Raw genomic sequence first — 20,792 nt, forward strand, 5'->3', positions numbered from 1 at the left:
CTGGGCTTCTGTGCCCATGTATTCAGTCTAATGCAGTGCTTCAACCTGTCATAGATTTCCATTATTCATCTCAGGGAGAACTCATAGTGCTGTCTCTGAAGGCCCCCCTGTTCAGAGATCACTTTTCTCTCTGTTTGTTCACCGCCACAAGAGCACTACACACTGCGCGTGTCTGTTTATTTTTTTATTTTCAGGAAAACATCAGAGATGGATAAAAGACAGTGTGTTTGTGTGTTGGCAGGACATTTTTCTTAGTCAAAGAATAGAAAATGAAAATTTGTGCATCTGGATGCAAGATTTAGTATTTTTCTAATTAAAATTGCTACATTTAAAACAAGTCTACCCCAAGATATTGAACTGTAGCTAAAGTAGTCTGAGACATAAGCATAGTCTGAATATTCCTCTTCCTCTTCCTCCTCTGTGTTTACATCCCATTGGCTATTACAGGATCCAAACAAATCCACTTATGACCTTTAGAGAGATATCACTGTACATTTATAATAACATGAGCATGCACAATGGGATTATGCCAGAGCAATGACAAAATAACAAGCATATTATTTATTATGGCATTAAGTTATCGCTGCAGGTTATTTCAGTTTCAACCTCCTCAGGAAGCCTTACTTCACCTTCATAAACTCCAATAGCACAGTAGAAAAAAACTACACGTAATACACAAAATAATCAATGACAGCAGGATGCAATGCTATGAATACCATAATTTATCTAATATTGAGTATTTTAATTGTTTGGGACATGCATGTCAATGATTATACTGTATATATGAGAGACATTTCTCAGTCCTTGACACATCAGAGCAGAAGCAACAAGAGAGAAACTGGGGCTGGTAAGCCTCCGAACCACGATGCTTGACTGGTTAGAAGAGCGACAAGGCAGTCAGGCAAGCAGTTTGCTATTTTTTTAGACTCCTTGTCTAACTAAGTCTTTCTGTCTGCGTGTGTGTGTGTGTGTGTGTGTGTGTGTGTGTGTGTGTGTGTGTGTAATGTTTTTTTTTTCTGCAAAACAAAAAGCAGCTTACCATCTCTTGGTTGGCTCTGTTGTCTGCTTGCACATTCTGTCTACTTAGCCTGTCCATCTCCTCCTAAATCCTGTACATAAGCCCAAAACAAGAGATATCACCACACACGCACAAATGCACATGCACAAAAGGGGCTCTGAATACAATAATTCAGAAAGACCAACAAACAACAATGAGACAACGGCAAAAGCCAAGCAAGTACTGGTTTTCCAAAAAAGACATTGGTGCAAGAACAATTAAAAAGCTACTGCTTGCCTGCTGAAAGCATACTGGCAGTCTAAAAATAAAACAATGATGCTCTCGACCACATTTCAACAACGGTACTGCTAACATACATGTAAGGTGTATTACGACATTAACTAGAGAATTAACTGTTTTACAACGAGGAGATGGATTTAAAATTCCAAAAAGGCGCAAATATTAAAACACAGGTGAAGGTGGAAGTAGAGCACTGCTAAGAAATCTACTGCAATCTTGGTTCCACCCTGATTTTCACATAATAAATACAGACGGGAAAATAATTAACCTGTAACCATCTTGAGGTTAAACAAAACCCTGACCCAATACTGCACAAGCTCGGGCTGCTTTGTTAGGAGCAAATGTGTTATACATGTAAATATGTGCTGTGTGGTAATGAACTTTAGCTCTGCTGTAGTGCGTTATGCTCTAATAGCTGCATTGTCTCTGATGGATATTGAGGCTAACTTTTGTCTTCACTCCACATCTTTTTTTTTTCCCAGGTTGTTGTTTTTTGTGTTACTGCTACACATCTTGTGCTTGGCTGTCACATAGAAAAATGTATTAAATAACAACAAAAAAAACATTTAATTATGATCGTACTGCTTGGAAATTCACGAGAGCCATCATGGTGAGGTATTAACTCAGTCAAATGTGTAAATATAAGCAGGACTGAATATGAATTATAGGCCCTATTAATAAAAAAGCAAGTAAGCATCATCTTATTATTTTAGGGATTAAATACGATATTAGCCTTCTTAAATAAGAATTTACCTGTTTGTCTGAGCCTGGGCTGCTAAGGATGTAAGCTGGAACTGCTCCTCTGACTGCTTGACACTCTCCTTAAACACATAGTGCACACTGCAGCAAAGAGCTTTCCTTTATCGTCTTTCCAGTCCGCTGATAAATTCTGACAGAACGGACTTGGACACACTCATGTAACACCATGACGGATGATGTTGTCTCTTAAGTCTTTTCCTCTCCATACCTCCTCCCCCATCCTGACCTCCATTTCTGCTCACCTCCTCACTTCAGTCCCCGATCTTCCTCTTTTCTCCTCCCTCTAAACCCGATTCGCCTGTTACACTGTCACATCCCCCAGGTCTCCTCTTTCTCCTCCCTTCCTTACTCAGTCCGTTCTGTCTCTTTTTGTACTCTCAGAAACACTCAACCATGCTGCCTTCTTCTGATTTTGGCATCCAATTTATGTGATACTCTGAGGCTTCCCTTATAAACCCAGGCCTTCCTGGGCCAGGTTGAGCATTGCACAAATTCCACTCCTCCACAAGCAGTTTAATTACACATGGCTGTCTGCATGATTACTGAGCACTGATAGAGTGACACAAACCCATAGTGACAGAACACATAGGGAGGGAGAAGTGCGGTAGAGTGGGAGAGAAATTAAGATAGTGATGGTTAGATGATGAGGCTGAAAGAGATGCAGGATGAGTCAAGAGAGAAATATTTGTCCTTGGGCCTCGAAAAGATTTAAAGGGGAAATCAGCTCTGTTTTTATAAAACAAATCATAATCTACAAGGTTTGACAGTTACCTTTTCCAGTTGATGAGATGAGATTTGTCTCTGAAACTGCTTTGACGTGAACTCTAATCAGACCGAGGCAATATTCTGATCATTCCAGCTGCCAAATATCACTTTAACCATGTTATCTGACTTGCATTAGTGTCTTCATCAGAGCATATCGTTTCTGTCAGTTACAGGCCACCAGTTTTTAGCACAGCAGAACACAGGCAGGGCATGTGGACTTGTTTTTTCCATGTCGAAATGGTTGCAAAAGGCAGCAGAAGTCATACTCATATGGAAACAGTGATTTTCAGAATGATTTACAATGGCTTCTTGCTTCACTTACTGGGTCATTCCACCTCTGCACAGTTGTTGATAGAAATGTAGGCGAAGTATAGAGGCAGTTTTAAGTAGAGGGTAGAGAAGGTTGCAACTGAACCACTTCTGACTTATCTGACAGAGATGTTGTGATCTAAACAGTTGCAAATTAGGCATAAGCATTGCACTGATATACTGTTTTCTGTTAGGGAACATTATGTCACCATTAGCATGCAGTATTCATTGATCTTTGCCTCACAATTAGTTTACAGGGAGAGATATGAATTTAAAAATTGTGGGAAACAATAATAATAATATCAGATCCATTTCACAAAAGATGGGTATCACAGTTCCCTGCATTATGTTGCCTTTGTATCACTATTTGGCAAAAGCCTGCCATTCAAACAGTAGGAGCCGCTTTTTATTTGCTGTATTAGGATAATATTGATGCAAAGGCTTGTAGATCTTCCTTGTACAGCCACCACGGGTGTTGACTTTGGTAAGTTTATGGAAATTTTTTGGATGGAAATTTAGTTTGAAATGATGAAATAAATACTACCACATATCTGACAAAGCACAGTTACGGAGCAGAGACAGAAACAGCAAGGGCTGACATTACATTTTATGAATAAAAATGAAATTTGGTTACTGAGACAGGAACACACTGGCAGTCTGGCTTTAGTTTGTGAGCAAAAATAAAGGGAAAAGAGGGAGACACGGCCAGGTGTGGTGGTTAGATAGATGTGCATAAGCAGTTTGAGTGTGCTTTTAACACAAGACAAGTGGTGCCTTTTATAATATGTAACTGTCTAACCAGCACAGCACCAGCATGGGCTCTGATCATGGCTGCCGACCCCGAAACAACTACAGTAGGCCTACGTGAGCAATTGTGTGTCAAAGTATGGCAATGGAGCCAGAGTCTGTGCACACTGGCCCTAAGCATCAACAATGTATTAAGGAAGACATATAAATTTGGAATAATTAGATTTGTCTCTGATGATTAAATGTAAATGGAAGAAAGAAACAACTACAAAATGCATTTCCTGCAGAAAATGCTGCATTGCTGAACAACAACCAGAAGCAAAGATGTAAAATTGGCAGAGTTGGAAGTTTAAGTGCATTACCCAAAGAAGCTCAGTGCTGAGATACATTGCTGGAAAACCACTATCAGTGCTGTAAGATGAAATGAATTCCTTTAAAATGCTGAAAGAGAAATGCTTTTTTTTTTTTTTTTTCAGACAGGTGAGCTATGCTGCTAAACACCCAAAACAATGCCCAAAAGGGCTTGAGAACTGAAATATATTGGCTGAAAAGAAGGCCAGGTGAACACAAGTTTAATAGTTCAGTGTGACCCATTTAAAGTAGAAGTATAGCTGAAAGTACGCTTAAGCAGTTGAACTTCAAAGTGGAGTGGGTTTGAAGACAAAATTCCTTACATTCACTAAAAGCTGAAAACAAGCATATAAATTTGAGCGTGACATTTTGACATTTAGAAGATTTTTGTTACTGAAAGTATGCAGAAGAAGAAGAATATTTAAGATAAAAAGATTCAAAAATAATCTGAATATAATGCAAGCCGATATAAACCAGACAGTCTCCAAAAGAAATGGTCAATAGAGTTGAATTAACACCTCTCTGACGCACAAAAAACTGAACATAATGGCGTCTAGAGAGTGTGCCAGCACTGAACGGCAACCTTGTTGCAGAGGACGACCACGAATTATGGAATCTGCTCAGCACACCTGTGCTCTGTCTACTTTCGTCACTTTATTTGGTTACGTACTGTAAACCTTGACTCATGTTTTCCACTTTCATTCAATGATAACAAAATGGTCACACAAAAAATACACTGTCATTCAGATTATGGCATTAATCCCAGCCAGAAAAATAAAGATTAATGTGCGACTCTTCCGTGCATCTGTCATCCACAACAACTAGGAGTCTATACCAACAGCCTTTCATTTACCCTGAAGACCCTCTTTACAGCAGCTGAAGGCTGCAGGTTAACTGTTTTATGTGCAGTCTATAATATGAGTGATTATGTGACTGTCAAGCCACAATTACACATGTCAGATCGACCAGCAGAACCCTCCACGTGAATTCAACAAGTGGAGCCTAAGCACCGCTTGGCAAGTTCAAAGACAGCAAAAGGAAATTGAAGAGAGCGAGCAGAGTGTGCCGAATGTAGTCACTACGACACACAAGAAGCAGTGGTAGCAGCAATGATCTGAGTGATTCCTCTTCAGCCACAGAGTAATTTGTAGTGAAAGTCCACATCCTGATTATTTCCTTACCAAAGGATGGCCATGACAGGAATGACACAGTTTTCTAGAGAATAGTCCAACAAATAACTGAACACAAATAATTAGACACATTTTAAATTGCGTTCACAGGGGAGAGACGATTACGTCAAATGTCAGATGGCCTTGCTCTTGTTAGAAATGTCCTTCCTCTCTTCTTGCTTAGCACATGTTCCCTTTCAGCGATGCCATTTTTCAAATTTCCACTAATTTGTGAATCTTTGCAGGACAACTTGGAGCTGTTGGTTGCCTTGTATTGGATTTCCTCCAAGGCACATTAATCGAGGTCGACAAGGGGACGAGCAGTACTCACTCACTTTCCCATCCAGATTAATCTTTTATGTAAAGATAGTGACAGCATATGTTGCTCCAAATGATAAGGTTTAAATATTAATAGGGATATTACACACGGTTTGAAGTGATAAATATAGTAAATATCCTCAGTATAAAGATATATAACCAAAATATAGGTATAAATACCTTAAATATGAATATAGATGTTAGATTTTATTCATTTAAATGTGGATATTAATGAAGATAAATCGCTTTTTGTTTTGGAGAACTCCTTGATATACCATTAGAGAAAACTGAAAATATTCAGTTTCATTGTTATTGTTGTTTATTGAACTTGGACTCGGGTTAAGCTTCATGCTGTGCTCCCATTGTGTTTTCCAGTTAATAAGGTCCAAATAAAGTCAACTGCAAGCATCTATTTGCAAAAAAATATTCAGGTGAATTTCATTTCAGTTTCAAACTTCTTACTTCTGTTGTGATTCTTTCTGCTGGGGATAAAAGTTCAGAGTATTATCTTTCAACGGACCTCAAAACCATGCATGTACTCCAAGAACAGCTTTCAGTTTGCTCTGGGTATGCTTTGGACAGGCATGTCAGGCCAGTTTTCACTAGAATGGTACAATGGGTTTCCATATGCATTTGCTTGATGGTCAGTTAACAGGACTACTCATTGATCTGAAACACTGACAAACCAGCATACACTACACACACACACACACACACACACACACACACACACACACACACACACACACACACACACACACCAATGGGTTTCCCTGGTACTAGTGTTACAGCGGAGAAGGCCTGCAGACATGAGACGCAGCGGAGCACTCCGTTTTCTTCTTCTTCTTCTGTTTTCCCAAACACATTTAGCCAGTGGTGGTGTCAACAAATTCATACACTTCCCTTTCATTACGTTCATACAGGCAGAAGACTCGTGTTTCAAAATGACTGTAGTCTTTTTTCTCTCTTTTTTTTTGAGAAATGAGAAGCTCCGTCCTTGCTCATGCTCTCTGTATTTTTACCTCTTTGTCAGATAGCAACCTTCATCTGGACAGTCAACTGCCAGTCCTGCATCATATGCATGTGAGTGGACTCAAAACATGAGTGAATGGTTTGACACACAGTGCTCTAGTGTAACATAAAATAGTGCCTCTTTACTATTCATTGACTAAAGAATCAGCTGTATCAAATCCAATCAAATCATGACACCAAGCACAATCCCACCTGTAGCTACAAGAGGCAGCCATTGGACAGTTTTTCCTCTGTTCTCAATCAGAGTTGGGCAAGTTACTTTCAAAATGTAATATATACATATTACTTTACAATGTGAATGTCTGTGTGGAGTAAAGCAGAGCTGCTTCCACTACTTTTCAGTTACTTTCACCATGAAACATGACGAGCATTATATTTCGTCATGTGTATTGCGGTTATATTACGGTTTGTTAATAATAATAATAATATTATTGCCCCTATAGCCTCAGCATAACCTGGTCTCTATGGTAATGTTAGTTTACCTAATGACTGCTTTTGATAGGAATTTTGCAAAGCTGAACACTGGAGCTACAGCGATGGCTGCGCTGGAGTATAAGTTTGCTGTTTTATATTCCCAAAAAAGTGTTAACAGTGTCACTTATTTCTCCTTTCCTTATCTCTTGTCTTCCTTCCCACTATCTATATTTTTGTTGATATTAGTAAGTATTTTATTAGTACCTATGTGCAACAAAATGTCTGTAATTAGTGGGCTTCACCAGCACTAACACAGTATTAGATCTTTTTTTTTATTACCTAAAGCTGTGAAAGTGATCTTAACAGAAGCAAATAAGATGCAATGATATTTTTGCTGTATTGAAATTGCTCATTATGTAGTCTAAAATATTTGGTTTGTGTCTCAATTTCCATTGAGAAAACTGATTTAGTGTGTGAGCTTTACATTCTGATGGCGTCTGGATGCTTATTTCATCCAAACTATTACCAAGATATGGTCCTGTATATCAGAGAGAGGGACCAAAGGTGATAGATTATGCCATTATCCACAAACAGGTTTCTGCACCAAAATTTCTCATATTCCTGACCTTGGCTGCTGAAATGAATAGTACCCTCACTTTGCCATGCCGCCATACCTTTTGTATATTTTGCTCTATTTTCCTACTGTTGCACCAGCTGTCCTGTTACAAACAGGATATAGTGTACAATATAGTGTACAATTTGAATTTCAGTTAAATGAAGCAGCATGCAGTAATGGATGCAGCTCAGTGAGGCCCAGTGGGATCAAGACAATGGGCTGAATAAAAGAAAACCGGCTTGCAGAAATTGCATTATCTATAACTGCTTATTCTTTGGAGGGTTGCAGTGACCCAGAGCCAATTCCAGCAGAGAGGTGGGTTAGCCTGGAGTGATCACTATTTCATCACACATACAGACACATGCTTATTCATACCTACAAGAAATTGATTGTCCAATTACCCTGCATGTCTTTTGACTGTAGGAGGAACATGGAGGAAGCTCATGCAGACACAGGGAGAACATGCAAACTCCACACAGAAGGACTACAGCTGGCTGACAGTGGAGCCACTGAAAATCACTCTTCCAAACTCTTCAAGACTTCATGTTTTGGGGATAACCTCTGTTTGTGCTGACAATATGTCAATCCTGGATGTACAGCTACATTCATGCATTCTGGTTTGCGACAGAAAAAAGAACGTATAAGTAGCTGTAATTCAAAGAAAAAAAAAGTGCCACAGAAGTGCATTTATGCCCGTGCTTTATATGCATCACACACCTCAGAAAGCATAAACCAAGACACTGCCATCTAACTTGCCCTTTTGCACGCCTGCCTAATTTTACCCAGGGCTGCTATAACTGCTTGGATTCCCTTTGAAAGGGCTAATCAGGGTTAAACTGCTGCAGAGATGTGATCATGTTCAGCCAGCAAGAGAGCAGATAAGGATGCTCAAGGACAGATGTTTTGAAAGGCACTATTTAAACTTATTGATCTTTTTTTTTCCTGCGCAGGTGTTAGTACTCATTTGAATGACCTTGCTGTGCTGCTAATATCAACATCAGCAGCATTAGCTCGCACATTCCCATATATTTTAATTAGTGGTTAAAACACATACCTGTGCTGGTGTTAACACTACATGTCCTTTCTCAAAATAGTGTAAAATGCTGAGAAATAATGGCTTTGTAATTCTGCTGCTACTGCTTGAAAGTTCATTGACTTCCCTAGAAGGTTTGCTCTGCCCCACCAACATGTAAATGTAAACATTATGCGTTAAATAGTGACAAGAAAAAGGTTTTTTTCCAATCCTCCAACTTTTTCCTTTCTGCTTTCTTTTTACCATCTCTTCCTCCTGATTTGACCTTTCTTCACCTCCATTCCTTTTTCTTCACCTACCTTCTGCGGATATCTCTCTCAGCTTGCTATTTCCATGGCATAGTGAGGGGGAGAGGTGATTTCTTTGTAATAAATTACAGCGTAGTGCATTGCATGGAAGCATTATTCTAAAATGCCTTGCAGTACCAGGGCAAAATCCATATTGCTGGCATGGTTGTCTCCAGTGGAAAATAGACTGCAAACCCTTTGGTGCCACATTCTCTCCATTCAGCTGCATTTGTCATGGACAGTGCAGCAGGTTCTGAAGGCTTGGAAGGGCAGACATGCCAATGTGTGTGTTTATATGTACCTCTGGGGTAAACTGTTGGGGGGGGGGGGGGGTGGTCTGAATTCATCCACAACCACAGATTTAAAGGACAACCTCACAATTTTCTCTTAAAACAATAATCGGTAACTTGGCTGTAACTTGTGTTTCAAAGTTGTTCAAAGTTAGTCAGATTGTCGTTGATTTAATCATAACCCTCAGCTGTGATGAGCAACACGTTGTGAGAAGGAAGGGACCTTTAAAGGCACTGCGAAAGACAAGAATTTGAAAAATGGAAATGAATTCTCACCGCAAGGGTCCATTTGCTGTTATCATTGGAAGGCAAAGGAAGTGAGCTCAGCAATGTGAGCATATCAATGCTTTCACACACACTAATATCATATTTTTCTCTTCCTGTCTGTCGTGTGTATGATCTGAGGAGCTTTCTACACTTCGCCTGTCATTTGTTTTCCCTGCATTTGATTTCACACCGAGTCTCTGTTTCTGTTTTCATTCTCATCCTTGCCTGCTCATTCTTTTTCACACATTGTTCCACCAGGTGTCAACTTTTTCCTCTCCTTCAGATTGTCAATGAAACTTGGAGAAGAGGAGGAAGTGGAGCACATTGGTGGCTTCATTTTCCTTTCCTCTGTCATCTCTCTTTCACATGAATATTTGTTTGTCGTCTTTGTCTCTATCTGATTACGTCTTTCTATTTTTATCGCCCTCTTTCTTCCTGTCTATGCTTTTGGTCTCCCCTGTCGCTTTTCTCCCCTTTGCTTTGTCTCTCTCTCTATCCTTGTATGGCTCTCAGCCGCACTAATGAAAGGATGACTGATGTAGGTTTGGCGGGGAGATGGAGCCTGTCATTTATTTTCTGGTTTTCTGCAGGGCTTGCCTGGGGCCAGACTCACCTCGACCACAGGCAATGTTACCATGAGAGCTTTTAGTCCATGCTGAGATGGAACACACGCGTACAATACAATGTACTGCATCCATACACTTGCACACACGGACTACACACACACTCACACACATCGGCCTACTGCTCCCTTCTTGCTGCCTCTGACAGACCGATGTTTGCTGGTGTCCCAGAGAGTGAGAGTCACAACAATACTCTGTAATTGAATCCCTGTTGCCACTGTGTACCTCACTCCAGCTCTCTCAATGTGGCAACAATCTCTCGCAGTCAGTCTCTCTCTTGAAGACTGTTTGCTTCCTCGCTGCCTTTGCTCATCTGTCTGAATATGCTTTCTTCTGTGTGTGTCTTCACCTGGCCCTGTGTTTTTTCTCACTTCCTCTTCTCCAGTTCTTTCAGATTTTGAGTTCTTCCAGAGGCTGCTTTAGTCTGAATCCCCATCGTGAATCACCATTCTTTTCATTATCTATATTTGTGAATGGTATGACATACATGTATGAGTTGGGTGTCTCTACTGGGTAAAATTATTTAGATCATTGAGTCCATTTCTCTGCATGTGGGCATGTACATCACTTGTGTGTGTAAATATACACATTTCCACATATGTGCATTTGTGTCTTGTATGTGTGTGCCCTCTGTGAACTGAATGACACCTCAACCAGTCGGCCTCCAACATGCCTCATCGCTCTGCATTGTTTTGCTGTTCGTATGACTGGCATGTCATCCTCAAAAGATGTTTGCATCGTCTAGGCACTCTAGATTGGACACGCTTGTGTGATCTCAGCCTGAGCTGTGTTTGAAGAAAGACAGGCAGTTTGGTTCTGGTTTATTTATAGACTCCTATACTTGTTCACACTCTGGAGACCATGTTTTGATTAGACGTCTCACACAGGGAGATCAGGGCCTTGGCAATTGTGCATTATCTGTAGTATTTATTTAAATGTTCTGAGACTGGTGAGATCAGGACAAGTCAGATCATTTCTTCGAAGTTTCTTGTCATATAGAGAAAGTCTTGCTGGAATGTAAGGATTGTTGTTCAGCATGCTACATTGCATTGGGGTCAAACATACGCAGTAAAACAAGCTGTCTTTGCAAAGAGTAACAATGTATAGTGAGCAAGTTGCAAGTGGGCCACATTAAACTAGCACATAGATGGGCCAGATAGGGTGTCTTGTTCATCAGCATCACTGATATCACTTTAAAATGTCTTTGCCAAGGGAGATGATGCAGGCCATTGTCCCAGGATGCTGAAAGACACTAATGAGCTCTATTAAAGGTCTTGAATACTGACACAAATAGAACTATACTCCCAGGAAATTGATGCCATGTTAGTATCTTTATAAGGCTTTTAGCTACTCTGGCAGCCTTGTTCTGGAGATGGCAATTAGTCCACTTTTTCCATAGCCACATTTTGCTTTGCATTAAAGTTACTGCATTACACTGTTAATGCAAACACACACCTGTATCCAGTTAAAAATAAAAGCCATCTAGTTTTTCAGTGGACTGAAACCCTTAATTTCTTACTGACAGTGCCTTATCCATACCTCCTGCCTGATCTGTACAGCACATGTGCAAAAACTTGTTGAATATTGCATTGAATTTATTTAATTAAAGTCATGGAAATATATATTATGCTTAGTTGACATGCAACAGGGCCACTAGCTGCACAGCTAACTGAGCTAATTAGCTAACACCAGCCTAGAGATAGCTATAGCAAAAAGCATAGTGAGCAGCAGTTAGTGGTTACTCCGGTGATGCTGCCCTCTATTTGTTTAGAGCAACTTTGCCAGGTAACGAATTCTTACTCATCACACCTTTAAAGAATACAGGAGATAATTTAGGAACATTTTGAGGCTTATGGATTGCTTAAGGGAGAGAGAGGTGTGAGAGTTGCAGACAGGTGAGCAAAAGCAGCTTATAGTAGCCCACTAACCTGTAAGGAAAATTCTCTGGTCATATCTCTAAGTGACAACTGTGACAAGCATGCACATACTCATCTAGAGGTCTGTGATAAGGTAATCCATTTACTGGAGAGGCCTAGTATCCTGCTATCATGCTGAATGATGGAACCCAGCTTTCATCTTTCAACTCTCCCTCCACACACACATCCACACACAATTTCTCATTTTCAAGCTTATGAGTATATGTAGGTGGCCAGAAGAAAACTCAACCCCACACAGATAAACAGTGCAAATGATTTCTCTTGAGCCAGTAGGCAGGTATAATGCAATTCAATTACAGATTCTCAAACAGCTCTTGGTATGATATATCCACTTCTAGTTTACAGGGTTGGGTTTTTTTTTGTTTTTTTTTATAATCGTTAACCCACATTCTCTATGCTGAGTTCACTTCTTCCAAACTGTTTAGACAGTTCTCTTTACTGACATTTTAAGGGCTCAGGAAATGGCTGGACTCCCAAGCACAGACACTGATGAGTTTAATAATAAAAGGATTTACTGCCACAAAAAAAAAAAAAAAAGGATCGTGATCACTGGGAGACACTAGACACTAGATTCAGAAAGGAGCGGGCAGTCAGTTGAGGTGAGTCACCAGGTTTTATGGTGGTGGACTGGAGCTGGGCAGACATAGCAGGGTGAAAGATAAGGAGATGATAACGAGACACAAGAAGCAGATTTAGCAACTCGGAAACAGTAACACAAACAGAACATAGAACAAAGCACAAAGAGAGCCATGTGGCCGAGACACGTTACCAGGCTAGTAAGTACAACAATCTGGCAAAGGTTGGTGAGGAGATCCGGTCTTTATTCTGTGGCTGGTGATTATGGATTGGCTGCAGCTGTGGTGACTGATTGGCACTGGGAGCAGATGTAGGTGAGCATGATTGCAGGAAACCACCCAGAGATTGACATGGCACAGAGGGATGGGGAAAAGCACAAAGGAAAGGGAGGTTAATCTCACACCCAAAATGCACAAATGCAACCTAAACATTTCATGCATATCGAATTGAACTTTTGCACCCGAACACTGACATTTGTCTGCCAGCAGAACACTCGCTCACTCATTGCACAAAGACCTTGTTTGCAGCATTCATTGCATCCAAAAAGGTCCTCCGATCATTGCGGTCATGAACTTCACACCTCCATGAGGACAAGCATTCCTTCATAGGGTTGAAGAAGGGTGTGTAAGGTGGAAGGAAAACGAGCAACATGGCTGTAAGTCTTTCATAGAGGTCAACAAGGAATTAAATGAGGCTCTCAGTGTTGTACAGCCTAATTAGCGGTTTATGTAACAGCAGATCATCAGAAGATATTGCTGCACACATTGTGATGTTGGCACCCCTCTGGTCTGGGACATCCTCTGTTACTCTGTTTCCAGTCACATTTTCTCCTTGCCAACGTGTTCTGGCCAAGTTGAAACACGCCTTATCCCCGAAGATGTATGTGGGGTGTTAGCCTGGCCTCAAGCTCCGTACATACTCCTCTCCATCTCCTGGCCAGTTTTCCTCCTCTGCCAGCCATCTCTCAGTGCCTGGCTTGGTCCATGTTTACTGAAAAAACTAATTCCAAACACTTGCTCTTTTATACAGATGGCATGAAATTGAAAACAGAACCACCTGAGTGATGCTAGATGCTCAGCTAAAATGAGAATCAGCTGTGGTTGGTCTTTTCTCTCTATAGTTTCCTTTTTTTACGTCTTTTTTTGTAGGTTTTGAACTCAAATTTAGCCTATTTTACAGAAGTATGTAAACATGTGCAATGACTATAATGTAAATAGACAGTTTTGGTGGTGGTTGAGAGATTGAATGAATTTGTCGTCAAAGCCATGAAAAGTGCTGCGTTGACCATGTTCAGGGTTTTGGAAAATGGAACTCAGTACATCTACTGGGCAAAATGTGCTATCAATAAAAAAAATTAATTGTGTAGATGTTTCTATAGAATTAGGTTAAAATATTATAGAGGTTGAACATAAATGAAGGACGTTTTAAAATAAAGTAGGTTAATGATGCGCAGAGAGGCAGGATACTTCGAGAGTTTGGTGGGAAGTGTATGGGGAATTTATTTATTGACTTTATTTACTCAGAAAAGACCTGGAAATAGGGAACAGTCAGCCACATTTACACACACACACACACACACACACACACACACACACACGCTTCTGACATTTAGTTTGTTTGTTGAAAGTCTTTGAATTATGCCATGGTCCATCTGTCATTGTGTGTGTGTGTGTGTGTGTGTGTGTGTGTGTGTGTGTGTGTGTGTGTGTGTGTGTGTGTGTGTGTGTGTGTGTGTGTGCGTGTGTGTGTGTGTGTCTTAATGAGCTCCACACAGCTACTTGTTTTGATGTTTTATTCTATTGTTTATTCTATTGAAATCTAGTGCATTTGGCACCATGCACGTTTCTTTTTGTCTCGCTCTCTCTCTCTCTCTCTCTCTCTCCATCTATCTGTGTGTTTGTGTGTGTGTCTGTCTGTCTGTATCCACATCTCTGTGTGTGTGCACTAGCATGCATATGCACTATATTTGTTACTAATTAATTTTTTTGATGTTTTGGACATGGAAGCCGATTGACTAATGTTCCAGCTATAGTCCCAGAGGAAATTCAAATCAACAAACAAGGACCTTATTCTGAAAAACACAGAAAAGGCAGCCTGCAGCTTGATCTCATGGTAATTCTTAGAAAATCCTTGAAGAAGCACTGAATCTGGTTTCATCACGCTGTATGAATATTTGATTGGAAAAATCCACATCAGCAAATATAAAGCAATGCTTGAAAAGGCTGCTTGAACATTGACATTCAACACTGAAGGTAAACGAGATGGAGAAAATGCATTTAAATGTGTTAATAATAAAGGGTACGTTGGCTTTAATCAAACATGTTTCAACCGCATTCTGTCAAATGCACAGGCTGTTGTCCCTGCGAGCGCATTTCAATCTGTTCCTTACATTTCTTCATCACTTATTAACACTCTCAAGGATACAAACTAACCTCCCGTTGGGGCTATGGGTCATTTAACAAGTTGTCATCTTTCTCTGAAAAAGCATCTTTGTACACGTTCCACTACGTTGAAGCTACCGTTAAAACAAACAGCTCGATATTGCAGTATTCATGAACGTAGCCACAAGGTTACAATGCTGGGGGAGAAACCGTAAGCCTGGGGTTGAATACTTTAGATAGACTTTGACATTTCAGCATTACGTGGAGGATGCTGTTCAGCCATTAATCACAGTGTGAAACATGGAAACAGGACTATTAACAGAACAGTCAACATGTGTAAACACACACACACACACACACAGAGAGAGACATATATATATATATATATATATATATATATATATATATATATATATATATATATATATATATATATATATATATATATATATATATATATATATATAATTAACTCAGTATAAAACATACTTAATTCAAACTTGACAGAAACAAGATAATATTCACTGCAGCCAAAGGAATTTTCCACACTGATGATGCCCAGCCTTCCTCTATCTGCTCTTCCTGTTCATGGCTCTCCTGTCCTGGTCTGCCATATCTTCATTGTATTTGGAGTTGGGGTCCTGGAGCCGCTGTAAATCAGGTCGAAGACGTCAAAATGGCCTCCTTGGTTTATTCAGTCCGGTTCAATGGCAGGCTGCTGAGCCTGGCTCCGTTGCCCACAATGTTAACACCAACAGTCTCCCGGTGCTCCGAGCTCTTTATCGGGGGAAGACCCCAGTCAGCTAATATGCTGCACGGCTAACTGAGCTAAGTAAGCTAACTGAGCTTACAAGACAGCAGGGTGACATATAACGTGAATGCTAATAATGAACATGACCAATATAATTCATGATACTTTTGCGGTGTTTATGCATGAAACCAATCGAATTAACACGTATGTTGCAGGCTTTTGTAGTGTAGATATTTTTATCACTGATGGAATTATCATGTCAGCAATCGCAGACATGCACGAGTCACAGGCTTTCATAGTTTAATCATCAGTGTTCTGCGGCCCATGTGTTTGCAGTTAGGATGAGAAAATGTCTCTGGACCACATCTGAGGCTGCCACACAAGTCTGGCATGGGAGAGATGAGGGAGGGAAGGAGCATCATTCGTTCTCACACTCACTCTTTTCCTCTCTGCACGATTGCAACTGCCTTCACAATGCACACCCACACATTTTTTGCACACTTACTGAGGCAATGCACCCTTTTGACATGTAGTAATCATACACACACACACCTACGCAAACACACATATGCACACACACTTTTGAGGTGCCAGATGAAAGAACACCTACATCAATGGTAGGACTGCGGAAGCGTGTGTGTCGTAGAGATAAAAGCATTATGCAATGAATGCCAGCCTGTAACAACCCTTCATGTCATGTCAGCTATGAGGCAGCCTACACGCACACATGCATACAGTATGCATGCTTACATCACATGATATTTGATTATGTGTGTATGGACAGACATATTGTACAGAAGAGTTGCAGGAAAACTAATGTGACAGAAGTGACAGATTGAAGATGGCCTGTGGGCGTCTCCTTGGCCCAAAAGATGACGATGGGTGACAGCATAGCAGATGCACATCTTTATGTCACATACAAGATATTGATGTGTCAGAGAAGTCCAAGACAGAAAAAATAAGACCGCATCATGATGTAACTTACAGTTCATGTGTACTAAATAGCATATTTGCTTCCCATGCAAAGAGTATGAGACTGACAAGCAGGCAGACATGGGGCATGAATAAGAATAATTCATAATATAGATTACTACTGTCTTTAACAGGGGAATCAATCACATGCACAAGGATTTCACAATTATTTGGTTACTTTTCAACAAATAAAACTGCCCGAATACCTATGAAATCCTTGAAATGTGCTGTAGGATCGTAAAGACACTCTCATAACTTGCTTGTCCAATAAGATACCACTTTCCATAGTTTGTTTTTCACCTTTATTTACCCAACGCAGCACACTTGACCTTTTCCAGGAAGTAGTTTTCTACTGTTGGCCACTGACTGTATGGAGATATTACAGGATCGAGGCCCCAGAGCTTAAAATGAAGCATCATTCTGTCAGAGCTGCATGCCATCTACCCTCCTATGTCACATCAGCAGTAAATAGAGTAGATAATGAGCAGTAAATCCCCTGGGACAAACGTCAGATCTTGTTTGCAATGACAGTTTCTGCCACTCCGTGCTGTGTTATGTAGTGCAACAAAATATTTTTTGAGTCATATTGAATATTTATTTTTCTTTTTGGGGGGGAGGAATGAGTGGCCTGGGTTCAGGTTGCAAATATGGAAAATACATCAAATATGGAAATAATTATTACAATAAATCAAAATATGCTTCCATGGAAGTACAACTAGTTGTGAAGAAGGCAGCATTCATTGACAGTAGTAGGCAACAAATTCTGAAATGATTAACTGTACAGTTATTAAGAATTACAAATGTTTTTCACATTTTCACATTCATTAATGATTTAAATTGTGTTGCAGAGTTAGGACAATTAACAAAATGTACAAAGCAAGACAGATTTTTGACATATTTTCATTAAGATTATTTGCCATGTTTCCAAGAGTGCCACTCTCTGTCTGTGCTTTAAAAATGCAAATCGAGCCAGGATGTGATTAGCTTAGCTTAGCACAAAGAGAACTGTAAACACAACAAGTAAGGATCACAAGGAACTCACTGCTACTGTTTGCCAAGAATAACAGATCACGTAACAGATTACATACATGAGAGGGAATGACCTTCAAAAAAATAAAAAAATAAGAAAAATAAAGGAGTTGGGCCTGAACTTTCCTTCAATCCGCATGTGTTTGAGGAATATTGGACCTACATCATCAGGCAAAATAGTCGTGGTCTTTGAGGAATGAAGGAGGAAGGAATCCAGTTCACAGATTTTAAATAGAAATTCTGATTACATCTGGAGACCGGGGAGGCATGAAGGACACCCAACATCACTGTCAGACATCACCATACATGGACTGTTTAGCAGTATGTGTGGGTATATTGGATATTATTAGGATAATGCGTACATCTACCTGTCTCTCTGAAAGATTTGAAGTTCTTGCAGACCAGTCAGATGCATTACAGCTGGCAGAGTGTGTTGAAGATGTAAATGTGTCGAGCGGGAAATAGATGACTCATCAGACCATGATACTGTTTTTCATTGCTCATGGGTTCTGATTTGCACACCTCACATCCATAGATGGATTTCTGAACGAGCCTACCAGGCACAGAGCGGAGGCCCTCGAGGTCAAGGGGAATCCTATAAGCAAAACCTCTGTGTGAAGTGGCTGATTTCTCATTGCACAGTGAAATGGAGAAAAGTCCTTCTGGCAAACTGAAGGAATGGCCTAAACATTCACTTTGAAGTTGTTACAAGAAAGAAGCCATCAGGACACCTTCAAAGGGAGTGTTTGTCCCCTCGGGTTTTCTGCTTGACGTTTAGGACCAGTGCTCCGTACTGACATCATGCGATATGTGTCCTCCAAGTCTGCAGGGAGAAATCAAAAATGTGATCACACAGTTGCAGCAGACGGAGGCATCTTAGGCATTCCTACCCAGGGACCCATCATTTCATAATCCATGCACACATTGAAATATGCATTTTGGAAGAGGAAGATTCAAAAACCTGGGGTACCGTGAGCATTTGGGTTTCTGTGTTGGAACTCCATGGGAGCCCAAAAAAGTGAGGAAATGGTGGAAAATTACAAGAGCAAGAAACATATAAATCAGCGTGCTGGCACAACTGTAAGTGTTAAAAAGCAAGAACAAAAGCAAGAATAAAACGAGAAAACTCATCTAGCATCTACTTTCTTTGGGGCATTCAAACAAGAATGAGTGACATTCTTGGCATTCAAGAGAGAGGCATTTTGCTCGCATAACCTGAGAAATACAAGCGTTTGGAACATATATATAAAGGCTTTTAATGCTCACTGTTGTGCTCGGAGGCTCTGCGTTGTCTTGCCGCGATCCATTATATTTCTTGTCTGCAAGAAACCTCATAAGCTATTTGACCTCTTTTGACCTCTGTTTCTTGCCTCGTATTGCTTCAGTTCAGCTCGCAAATGTGGTCACATCAGACCTCCTTTGAAGTTGACACGTACCTCTAATTGAAATTTAACTTTGAAGTTAAATTCTTTTTCCACTCGGTGTTTCTGCTTCGTTATATATGAACTGTTTCAACACTGAGTTATAATGAACAAAGCCATTCATCACCTCTGGATAGGGCGTCCAAATGTAACATACGTGACCAATACTAATTTGCAACTGTATTGTTGTAACTGAATTAATCATCAACCGGTTGAATGTTTTCAAATCATTTATTTTTCTAAAATACAGCCATATAATTCAGTATGATCCATGACCAAATTGTAAACATAGCCCATATTTGTTTATTTTTGATTAATGCAGCAGGGAAAAAAAAGGCATCTGCCGTGTTTTCTAGCTCTGGCAACTGCCACTGTTTAATGACCTCGGAAGACACACAGCTTACATCGTTTCTTGTCGTCCAAGGAATTTAAGAACGAATTCTTCTGCAGGCAGGAATATAGTCTTGCTGAGGAACAAAAACTACAAAGGCAGGCCAATCTCTATTATTATAATCTCTGTGTATGACAGCGTCAAATCATTCCTACAATGAAATTCTGCTCCTGTCTGTCTTTAGGAAAAATAAAAAAGGAAAAAAAATCTATAAAACCGCCTGCTTAGTCTGAGGAGTGGAGTGGTGCCAGCAAGTTCCAAGCTTCCATCAAACACACACACACATGCAACTCCACTCAGTAGTGGAGCACACAGACTGTTGTACAAACTGGCAAAGCTTCTGTAGCTGCAGGCTAACCAGCAGCCGAATGCCCCCCTCCCTCCACTGATGATGATGTGGGATGTGGGTGAGAGAAAGACAGAATGAAAAACAGAGGGAGACATAGGAAGGGCAAGGATGAAACAAAAGAGTATCAGAGAGAAAGTGATATGAAGAGAGAGTGTGAGGAAGTGTGTGCGTGTGTGTTATGTAAACCCCAGGTGGTGCTTGTTGTCCTGGATAGAAGTATCACCAGGGGGACGGCTGCTCCAGCTTAGCAGGTCTCTCTGTACCTCTCTCTCTCTTTCCTCTCTTTTCTCACAAACACACACCAGCATCAGTCGGGGAGAGAAGACGAAGAAAGAAATGCAATGTAGCAGCGAAGGAAAGGTGAAGGGACGAGCGCAGATGAGATTGTTGAGGGGAGAGGAGGGATGCGGGGAATGTAAGAATGAGAGACAGCTGAGAGGAAACACATGCAGGAGGCAGGCGTAGCTGCTGGAAGGAGAGATGGAGGAGGGAAGGGAGAACGATGTGAAATGCATAAAAACGCCTTTCAGAAATGTCAGCGCGAAGTTTGAGAAAGCGCAAACGTTCCACCTCGCTGTCATTCGGTCACGTGTGTAGCTTGGGAGGGTATGTTCTGTTTTTCCCAGTGCTGCGTTATGTATTTTACCTCTTTATGTTTTTCTCTGCACCAGTAGAAGTTCACAACAAGCACAGTCAGAAGAGCCTTTC

The sequence above is a fragment of the Chaetodon trifascialis genome, chromosome 16 (assembly GCF_039877785.1).
Source record: "Chaetodon trifascialis isolate fChaTrf1 chromosome 16, fChaTrf1.hap1, whole genome shotgun sequence".
In the NCBI taxonomy this organism is placed as follows: Eukaryota; Metazoa; Chordata; class Actinopteri; order Chaetodontiformes; family Chaetodontidae; genus Chaetodon; species Chaetodon trifascialis.